Here is an 11,367-nt window from a genome sequence, read left to right as displayed (position 1 = left end):
TGTATATGTAAGACTGCCTGCCGGTTAAGAAAGAGTAAGGCTGAATTATGCTTCAGTTGTAAATGATCCAATCCTTCCATTTGAGCCTCTTCCACATTCTCCTCTTAGACAAAATCTGCAGGATCCTTGTAGAAAGCCTCAACATCTGGATCATCAGGTGGACTGTGCAAGGCAATGTCAGGCTTCAACTGCTTCTGACAGAGAGGCCTATGTTCTTCACATTTATGGGCATTAAATGCTGAGTAGACATTGCTCTCAAGAGTTTTTATTTTTAGTGTTTCCTGTTTTTAAATGACATCAGTGCAAATGAGAGAAAACATTTGCAGAATTCTTCAAAATTGCAACAAGGACAAGGACACTCTGGCACTTTATTAGAGTGATTTCTTGTTAAATGGACTTTGAGAGCGTTCAATGACCTGAATGAACACATACACTTGGAATTGGAGTACTTCTGTTGTAGCATCCAGGTTGCTACTTGAATATCTGAGCCCTCTTTTCAGAGGAAAACAAGAAGAACTTCCGATGCATAGTTAGGTTTCTGTCTTCACACATCACAACCTACAAAAGAAAGAACAAAAACAATCAGTTAAACTGTAACTAACTCATAGTTCAGATTCATTTGTGAATCTGGCCATCAGTTTGATGGAAGGGTTCAATATTTTTTTAATTCATTGCCCTAGGCCAGTTTAGCTCTTTATTTAAAGGGTTTATTAGCAAATATGATAATACTTATTGCAGCTAAATATTTTCATGCTTTCTGACATTGGGTTTTTTCTAATGTCCTGATGGATTTATGAATACTTTCATGTGCCTTACGCTGCATGGTGAGTATGACTATGCGCAAGACACTCTTCTCAGTTAATTTAATGTCATGTACTTTGGTATGAAGCAGTGAGATCTCTCCTTAGAACAACAACGCATTTCTTTTGCAGCTGTTTTAAACACCCTGAGTTTGCTGATTGTTCTGACTGCAGTGGACTGATTCCAGGCATAAAAAATGAGTATAATTCCAGTCCCTGACTTGTCTAAACAGAGACATAAAGATAATCTCCAAACCTTGGCTAATCGATAAAGAATATGGCAAAAGTCTGGCTGTTTTCTAAATTGATAGCCAGTGAAAGTCATTGCTTTGTTGATTCACCCTTGACCCTCACTCCAACCAAATTTTCAGTGGGCAACTGCACATACGTAAATCAGAGTTCTGTCGAGTTTCTCATTTTCAATAACAATTACTTAAAGCTGATGAGATTAATTACTTTCCTCACCAGAAAGTTGTCCTTGCTACATTTAATTTAGTAGAGTCAACAAAGTAAACAGAAATTAGTTAAAAGGTATTTGTATGTTTTGTTATTGCTACATAGCTAGCGTTAACATTGTCACCTGTTTATTTACCAGTCTAAAAGAAATGTGTCCAACAAAAAAACTTCACGCCTTTACTCTTCACGAGCCGTCGGTGGAAAACACCAATGTTACTCTTGTTTCTATAACATTTTTTTCCTTTGACTGAAGTTAGCATGCGAACCAGCTTGCCTTGGCCTGTCTCATCACTGTTTGGTTGCAACCCAGTGTAGCCTCAAAACTGCCTTGAAGTAGCAGAACTGCTTTGTATTTGTATTATAACCTCTAGTAAACAATGATAGCTGAAGCTCTCGTCAAGTGACAATCACCACCATCTGCTCCTGGCAAGAAACCACATTAAGCGGCAGAGAAAACTTACAAACAGCCCCTTTAAGGTTCTTTTTTTTTTTTTTTTTTAAGTAAGTGATAAATTAAGTGTACATTATCCTCTAACCACACAACCACACACTCTCTCTCTCATACACATTCAACTTGGTTTAAATGTAATTATCTATTCAGAGTCTTCTCAGATGCCAAAGTGTAAGTGAGTTTGGGGCCTCGTAGTTTAGGACTGTGAGATTGCCCTCTCAAGTATCTGCAAGAAGGTTCTGGTTAAGTGCTCACTGAAGTACTTTATAGTACTAAACACAACGTATTTGGACCCAAGCACAATGTACTCCGAGCCAGATGAGTGGCTGCAGAGAATGAAGTGTCTCATCCTGAAGTTTGTGCAGGATAATCAGTTCACAGGCGGAATATACAGTATGTTAGTAAATTCCACTCTTCTTATTCCTACAATTTACCATTACTGTTAATAAAAATTAAAAATACTTTTCTGTCCTGTTTTTATCTAGAACATGGTTATTGGTAACGACCCATGGATTTTAACCTCCACTTTTCCTTTTATCAAGTTAAGTCACAGCTTGAGAGCTGGGGGCAGAATGAACATATACAAAATAATTGTTTACTGACTTTTGAATAATTAAAATACTAGTTTCTTTCTGTTTTGCAGAATATATGCAAGAAGTTGTCCCATGGCCAGGCAAAAGTGGACAGTACGGTGACCAAAGAACCTCTTACAAAGAGATGCTGAACTACTGAGCAACTTCATGTACCAGCACAGAGTTTACCTGGACGAGGAGGAAAGGGAAAGAGATATAATAACCCTAGAAATTTCCCAGGCAGACGTTATCTTTTGTGCACATTTTTGTGATTATAGGTCAAAAGGTTGCAGCGACTGGGGGGTGACGTTGTCACTGCTGTGCTCTCTTATGTTAGAGAATGAAGTTTGATGCTGAACTCACAACGTTTCTTTGAGACTAGCAAGTAAACAGCTGTCTTATTTTGTTCAAGCCTCCTGTTTGTATGAGTCACCCTGCAGAGTCAGATCAGACCCCAGAGGAGAGAACACTCTGGCTGCTCTTTTACTGAACCTTCTGCAGCAACCAGTGTACTGAACGCCTTTGGAGAGATGGTTTCCAGCAGGCCGTTTGCCATTTCTGCATCCTTTTCTATTTGGCTTAAGATGAACAAATATTAAACCCTGAAGGTAAGACATGGAAAATGGTGCTAGAAGTAGTTTATGAGCCAGAAATGAGAACAACCATAGAATCAGCTCTGCTAACAGTACAAATGGGGATGGAGGGCATGCTGGCCAACAGTAAGCAAGAATCAAAAGCTCTCTACATCTTTAGAGATGACCCTTACAAGAAACTGGCTTGGTGTACATCTCCCCCAGTTACAAGCAAACAGTAAGGACCCTAAATGAGCAGTGATTGTGTCACAACCACTCAACAACCTAAGCTCTGAACAGCAGCAGGAACTTCAAAATGCAATGAATGGATCAGACTTTAAGGACTGGTATCAGATGTGTGCTAGGGAGAGTCAAAACATTCTTCAAATAACAGAATATACTTATTATAAACAAAGAGTCAATTCTCCAGACTTTACCAGGGGGAAACTGTAACATATGCAACTCAGATGTTGAAAACTGTAACATGTTTCTTTGCCTCAGAAAGTACAAACTGACCGGGAGTATCTGCTAATCAACTCCTCTCATGCTACTGCTGGACATGGACTGCACCTTTCCAAAGCCCAAAGAGTCTCTTGTTGCCTGGAAAAGTATCTGATGCAGTTTGTCCTCCTCTGTGACGGCTCTTGGCAGCCACAAGCACATCATGCAGTTCGACGCGTAGGTCAAATGACAGTGGCCTGCCTCCTGTTCGTGGAAGTCGATGCAGGGCTTTGTGAGAAAACCCAGGGCAGGAACTTCATCTGCTCCAGTACAGAAAATCAGAAGGTCTTTGCACAGTTCAGTCATTCGTCTGCCAGGACAAAAGTAAGTCGAAGCGACATTTGCATTCATTTCTTAATGTAAACGTGGCTGACTTTAGAGACAAAAGGTTACATTTGATGACATCCAAATTTGTATCTGCCCCATTGTTCTAATAGCTTAAATACATTGGCTCCAGATAACTAGCTTTTCCCTCAATTGGTAAAACATCCCACAATATCACTTTGATTATTTGTCCTCTGTTATTGTACTTTAAAGACTTTTTATTTATGTAATGCATGATTGAATTATCAGGATTTCAGGAGTTTTAGTGCTCCAACGTTTTCTTAAAGGAATAAAATGTACCTTGAGTCACGTTGAGAACCATCTCTCAGCTGTACAGTGGTGTCCTCTGCCTCATGATGCTTGGTTCCTCTACTAGTGCTGTTACTTTAACTGAAGACGGCCTTGAAGGCTGCATTTGACAGAGATTCCTGCAGGTTGTCGAAGGCAGGAGGGAAATCCATTTGTCCTTGACCAGGTCCCACAGCTTCCAAAACACATTCATTCCATCTGTGAACTGATGCATCTCTCTGAACCAACAGAGATAAAACATGAACATAACTGTGCAGGAGTCTTAAGTGACTGGTATTTCTTTTCTGTAATTATGCATTTTAGGAAAGACTTATCAAAAATTAAAGTGACAACTTTTTCTATATGAATTCACTCTTTCTTAAGTATATGTTAACAATGGCTTGCTGGTCTCAGCAGCCATTACCAAGACAGAAAGGGAAGAAAAAGCCCAGACACACACCTGCACTAGAGGAGACGTTCGTCTGTCTCTAATCTGACAAACAAGAAACAAATGTCCAGCTGATCCTCAGCTGGCTGCTTCTTCTTCTATCCTGGTAATTTATTTACATGATAGTTATTTTTGATCAATTTGATGTCACATTGAGGATTAAAAGTATCAACCTCTGTCCCAAACAATCGAATACAGAAACATTTTCAGACCTTTAAATGTTAGCTCGTCACAGTGCATTAAAGAAAGAAAGCTTATTGAGTATTCATACATTTGTCCACAAAAATCTAACAATTACTAAACACAGACTGAGTTTGATATATTTCATATTAACATTACAACTTTAGTGTTTTGTAGTAGCTACAATTGTAAAGCTGATCAGATGTATGGATCTCCTTACCTGAGAATGATTATGTGTCCTGTTCAGATTTAGAAGAAATGCAACGTAAAGCACACATAAAGAGATAAAATCAGAATAAACATTCGCATGATTATTATTAAACACCATTTTAACTTTGCTTTGCACATCTGGGTCAGGCAGCACATGCCCGTCAAACTGCTCCAGTGTTAGCTCCTGGTTGCACATCAGCTGGGATCCAGGGATTTCATCTAAGTGTGTAATCAACCAAACGCTAGGGTCACCACCTTTGAAATATTTATGCTGGTCTGATGGTACTTGGTCATAACTAAGAAAGACCTGATCAGCCGTGCCCTCAAAAATAAAGAGTCTAAAGCAACAGAAAACACAAATACAGTTTGTGTTTCTGAAAACATGCACACATTTGTTTTAAACATTTAATAAATTACATTAAGTATTCAGACCTGAAAATTCTCACTGCGGTCCCCACATATCATCTGCATCCTCTCCTACAAACTCAGTGAGTGGTGAATGGGTCCAACAGAGAGACTCTGGAGCTTTAATGACGCTCTCCACGGGCTTTTCCCTCCTGAAACAAATGGTGCATACCAAACTGTCAGCAAGGTGAGCCTCTCAAAAAGTGCTCAAAGATCCACTTCTTTCCAAAGTATATATGAAGTACATCAGAAATGAGAGGCAAAAAGAGCTGGTCACTTTGTAGGACTAATGATCATAATAATCATTATTACATAATGACACTTTTAGGCTTTTGAAAAATTCATTTCAAATGCTTTTGATCTCAGACTTTTTTTGCACAATGCTGGTATTGTACTGGAATTAATCTGCTGCTGTATTCAGATATTATTCTCTGTCAAATGCTTTTATCAGATGAGTATTGAGACTGTTAATGAGAATGCAGCGTCATGCATGGTTTCTGTTTTTAAAACACCCCTTCCAATGAAAATCAAGTTCTTAACCTTGTTAACATGTCCATATAATGTTTTTATATTGGCTAAGTGAAATAAGCAGTCAACACCACAACTGAGTGTTTCCACCTTGGACTGCAGTGAACCAATGACAGTCTCATAAAACAGATTTAGACAAACAGGATTCATAACTCATATAACCCAAGGAACTAAACCCATATACTTGTGGGAACTTAATCTGTCATGTTTGAAGGAAAACTGGACCCATATGCAGATGTTACAAAAGGGGGTTGTTGGGAAAAAGGTAATTTGATAGTGACTTACAAAATAGGCAAAGCAAAACTACAAAATAATCCAAAATTCAAGCAAAACAAAGGAACAAAACCCAGAAGCACCAGTAGACACTAGAAGAAACTCAACAGGAGGAAACAGGAGCAACAAAAACAAACTGAGGGAAAGACACAGATTTAAAGACACAGGGGAGGCAGGGATGATTGGACACAGGTGAAACACATTAGGGTGGGGCAAACAATCACAACATAGAGAAACAGGACAAAGACAGGAAGTAAACCAACCATGAGACAAACAAGGGAAGTAATATCAAAGTAGAACAGGAAATCAACAAAGTCCAAACATAAAGAGCCAAAACAGAGGCAGACCATAACATTAACTTGAATTACTCAACATTAGGATAACTCCATACCTCAGTCTGTATCATCAGAAGTACATACAAAATGCATTACTGTTTTCCAATAACTTACAAATGATAGGTTTAAGTCTGTCTTTGGTGAGCTTTCATCAGATGAAGAGAGGGACATGACATTAAGGGGAGAGGACTGGGAATTGCTGTTAGATGTGACCAATGGCATGTTCACAGATACTGTAGGAGCAGGGGGTGTGACCCAAACCACAGCTAAAACTCACCTCTAATGGCAGTGTGATATTGGTCTGGGGAATAATATGAGCCCTGCTTCTACCTCCTGTCTTCAGCTCCTGAAGTGTAGTTGACTGAATTTCAGTCAGAACTCTGGACCCATCAGCTCTCGCAAGATTAAATCCATTCACATTTAGGCTAATGTGGCCTGGAAAAACTTTGGCCGATGTAATTATTAAACTCTGGCAGAACTTGAGAAAGTTGTACATAACTTCTAGGTGAGACTGCCTCTAGAAAATTATGACTTGGACTCCATGGAAATCAATAATAAAAAGAATTGTCAATATGATATCAATATTCTGACCCAATAATGTATTACCTCTCACAGAGACAGCCCCCCTGTAAAAAAATTAGCCCATAAGTAATCTGTGCAGCAGGTTAGGTTTTGTTGCTAGGTAACATCTAGTGGCTGTAGTAATGATGACAGGAGCAAAGGGAAAAGTGCAGTGATGTAGTTTAGAGTAGCAGGTTGGGGTTGATGGATGGGTCAACAAAACACAGAAATGAAAGTAGTAGTTCATGTTGTTTCTATTATCCATGACTGTTTGTTATTACTGTAACCATGACAACAAAGACCATCTAATGTTGAGGAAGTACTTATTTTAGTACTTCACCATCTTTTCCTAAACCTAACCAAGCCATAACTAATATTATAGTAACCATGACAACAAAGGTAGGTCACAATACATTCTGCGTGTTTATTAATGTAACCATGGCAACCAAGGTCCGCGCCTGCTGCCATAGAGGTGCTGTTTCAGGGTTGTATCAGAGGGTTGAAAAAAAACAACCTTGGTTGTTCAGGTTGGGGGACTGGTTTTTCTTACGGGTTATTGACTTAGATTCAAAACCTTGTTGATGTCGCACCAGACTACCAGTATCTCAATAAAAAACTAATCGATAATATGTTTCTGCAGTACTGGAGGCTGCAGTTTCACTGGTGAGCTGGTTAGGGTTAGATGGGTGGCAGTATCACAAAAAACTAGGGCCCTAGAAATGCAGTATGTACTGCAGTTCTGAAGTCCTTTAGCCTTACTTCAGCTGCATCTCCCTCCTATCTTGTTCTCAGAGAAGTGTTACAAAGCCCAGAGAAAGATGCCACTAAACATGCAACAAGATGCTCAACTTAATAAAGTTACCCTCTGTACATAAGAGCCAACAAAAGTGATAGCAACATTTTCCAAACACATTCATAATATTGCTAACAGCAGATTAGCTAACATTATCATGCTACTGTAACGGGTCACTAATTACAAACGTAACCTTTTGTACTTGTCAAGTTACTCACACATTGAGGAGAAAAAAAGCCAGTCCCTCTCAAGCTGGAGCCCTTTAGCGCCTCGTAGGGTTCTCCATCTTGGTAAAGCCGGGCCAGTATTGTCTCCACGGTCAGACTGGGAAAGAAATTCAGCCTTGACTTGATGAAAAAAGGCAAACAGAGAGGGCCGGTAAAGACATTGACAGAGCCGGTAAAAACTTAATAAAGACTCTTTGGATGTTTTGACGGTTCACTGGCCAAGCAGATTTGGGCCAGTGGTCTTCCATGGCCAGTCCGCTGGTGCTCTGGTCTTTTCTCTTTCTTTGCCGGAGGATTTTTTTTTAGACAAAAACATGGTTGGAAATTCTGGGAGGTCGCTTTCACGATGCATACTGCACTGAGCCATCTCGCGTATGGGCCCCTCAACAATGCACCATCACTTGCTGTAGACTGTAATTTTCTCCAGTCTATTATCTGAGTGATTGCCATTCTCTTGATGTCTCATATTAGTCATGAACAGTTTTGCTTTGGAAAGACATTTTCTTCTTCAGGTAGGCTGAACCATTCCCTTTCTGTCACCGTCCAGCACTGCTCTGATGACACATCACTGTCAGATGTACTATTAATTATTTGCGTCCTCTAATACGACTACTGACTGTGAAATTTGTTCTGTGTTCTTTGCTGATTTCTGACAGCAGGACTTCAAGCTTCATGGTGTGAAATTCTTCTTTTTGCTCTGTGAGTGAGATTTTCCCACACACACACACATACACACACACACACACACACAGAGTTATATTGAAGTCAAATCACTGCAGCTTGGCTAAGCTGGTGATTTCAGCAAAAAATGTTGCTCTCCCGATTGCAAACTGAGCATAGTGCATCCTCCTGTTTCAGACAGTCTGGATTCCTGAGTCTGATCTGCCAAGTTTGGATTTCCAAGGACGAAAGGTTGAACTTGATGTACTGTACAGTACTGTATTGTGTAGGGATTATCCTCCCATATACTACCACTATATATCACATAACTGATGCGCCAACGGGTCATGTGATGACACCTGAGCCAATCGAGACCTGTAAGAAAAAACAAGGTTACTTTTAGTGCTGAATCAGTGTATTCCACTGTATATCCATATCTTTATCTATATATTTAGATTTTTTTCTTTCACATTATGTGAATAAAAATTATAAAAATATGTTCATGTTGACAAATTCCCTGATGTCCCTTACATGCATATACTCCTGATTTTTAGCACGCCAGGAGCAGCACAAGCACCACCCTGTTTGGAGGTACAGTGCTGCTTTAAGTGTGATGTTAGATAATGAGAAGATTAATCATATGCTGGAAAGAGCAGGCCCACTGCACCTGTCTCTGGAGGGGGTGGAGCTGTAAGAGGGCTATAAAGAGAACGCTGTATTCTACAGGGTGCTCTGCGCTCTCTGTGCTCTCCCTGTGAAACTGGCTGGAGACTGGGAAAGAGATACTTCTCCATCCAGGCCGTGCAACAAAAGAGTCCTGAGACCCGTCCACTACTCAAAAGGCGTGTTGAGAGAAACCAATATCATTACTGGCAATGCAAAAGTATGTGTGCTGAAAAGGCCAGCCGGTGAATGGAGCCCGATGGGTTTTCACTGAGGTCAAGAGGGGCAGCGCTGTAACTACGCTGGCAGACTGCAGATGGTGGCGTCTCTTTGTTTTAGCCAGACTCTCATAACATTGTGTGGATGAGCACTCTCTTTTCTTCAAAGCTGTTTGCCTACATGAAAATCTGGCTGGGAATAGACTCGTTTGAAAGCCTTCTACTTACAGTCCTTATGTTCCCACATTAAGTGTAACATGATTTTGGATGCCTGTTAATGGTGTAGCAATGGGGACAGTGAATAAATGTTTTATTTATATTTATTTGATAATATAGCAACATAATTATAATATAGCAACATAAACATGCCTTCAAACTTGTCCACAGCAGTGAAGTTGTAAATTTTTTTGGAAGATGGCCGATAGAAATAACTCTTAAAGGTTCTGTGAACAAGGTTTTTAACAACAATATAGCAGAAAACATTTTCTATGTCAATATATACAGTAGTGGAGTAATGGCATCCTGAGCAGAGAACAAAGTCACACCCTGTGTGATGTTCGTAATCTGAACTTCTCTGTTCTTTTTTTTTTGGTATCTGGGATAGCTGTGCATTCATCTTAGTGCATTTGAGTCTCCCCTTGTTAAACCGTTGGCCCTCTCTACATTTGTGAACATAAAGGGACCGTCCACACACAAGATGACACAGTGCTGTAAGCAGCGTTCCAGTGAGATTCTGGAATTTCTTTCACTGGAAAAAAACATGTAATTTAGCTAAAAAAAAGTTCCATCAGTGTCATTCATGTGACCTGATCCCTGTGGATAAGTCCAGGGCTGAATTTCTGTCTCAGTCCAACTATGGAGCCAATACTGGTCTGTCTTTGTAAGATGGAGAACCTTACGAACTGCTAAAGGTCTCCTGCTTGACTCAGTACTGTCTTTTCTTCTCCTCAGTGTGAATGATGCTACAGAATGTTACATGTCAGTTTTTATTAGTGACCGGCTACAGAGGGCCTGATCTAATTTGCTGTTACCCTTATCATGGATTTGTTCTGCAAATGTTGCTATCAAAGCTTTTGTTTTGGTCTGAGACGCTGGTGTTCTAGTGCGACATCTAGTGGCAGTGAGGATCGTTTACATTGTTTACATTGTTTGCCAATAAATGTTTGCCCTGCAACCCTCAAACACTGAAACTGTCTCCATACTGTCACAGTTTTGGAGGAAGCACATCATTTTTGCAGTATTTTGCAAAACCATAAAGTTAATTAAACTATGTAGAGCAACATCAACAATAATTTGGAGTCACTAGCAACCTGATAAATGTAAATCCAATATTCATTTTCATTTAAGCTCCGGTTTGGTCTTCAATCACTCCTCAGAGAAATATATGGCTGCTAATGCTCCACTGTGTTCAGCAGCTTGTTGCTAACGTTGTCTGGCTTTATGGTATAAAAGGAACAGTGATTACACATGTGACAAATCCCAACTTTAACACCCCTTTATAACTCAAACATGACAGTGTATATCTGGGGGATAACGCTGGCCCTGTTCATTGGATCATAATTGCCAGATAAGATTTCTCCCCTTATCCCGGTTTGAAGAGCAGCCCTCATGCCTTGTCAAGCCCAGACGAACATGAAGTCACTGTTCTATTACTGCACTGAAACAAACTGGTTATGGCTGCAAACGCACTGCGAGTCACACAAAGTCTGTGGCAGACAGAACTTTCTTTTGAAATTGAAGATCAAAGCTGTGTCGGCAGTGTCTGGGCCTGGCGGTGCACAGAATATTCATGAATACGAAACATCTGTCAGCTACTAGACAGCGTTGCGGGCGAGGAGGGAGGGAGGTGACATTTGTCTCCCAACAATGAGGGATGGGCTTCAAATAGGGAAGTGAGTAAAC

The 11,367-nt window shown here is 40.1% G+C and overlaps 1 long non-coding RNA gene across 8 annotated transcripts; it reads right to left on the bottom strand.

The window, feature by feature from the left end:
* Window positions 1-249: 249 nt before the first annotated feature.
* On the bottom strand, window positions 250-9,073 carry LOC139621703 (uncharacterized). 8 transcript variants are annotated; one of them, XR_011691053.1, is made up of 8 exons: window positions 6,021-6,214; window positions 5,235-5,359; window positions 4,918-5,021; window positions 4,813-4,831; window positions 4,425-4,515; window positions 3,977-4,203; window positions 3,422-3,662; window positions 250-558 (listed from the first exon to the last, which is right to left on the bottom strand). It is a non-coding gene; the product is annotated as an uncharacterized lncRNA (long non-coding RNA). The 8 variants fall into 8 exon arrangements; XR_011691055.1 differs by lacking the exon at window positions 4,425-4,515 and having other exon boundaries at window positions 6,021-6,196; XR_011691054.1 differs by lacking the exon at window positions 4,918-5,021 and having other exon boundaries at window positions 6,021-6,193.
* Between the last annotated feature and the right edge of the window lie 2,294 nt (window positions 9,074-11,367).

Source organism: Trachinotus anak, unplaced genomic scaffold, assembly GCF_046630095.1.
Source record: "Trachinotus anak isolate AG129_WGS33_773 ecotype Australia unplaced genomic scaffold, CSIRO_AGI_Tana_v1 ptg000005l, whole genome shotgun sequence".
Classification (NCBI taxonomy): domain Eukaryota; kingdom Metazoa; phylum Chordata; class Actinopteri; order Carangiformes; family Carangidae; genus Trachinotus; species Trachinotus anak.
Note: the sequence above shows the minus strand (reverse complement) of the source record. Positions and strands in the feature narration are given on the sequence as shown.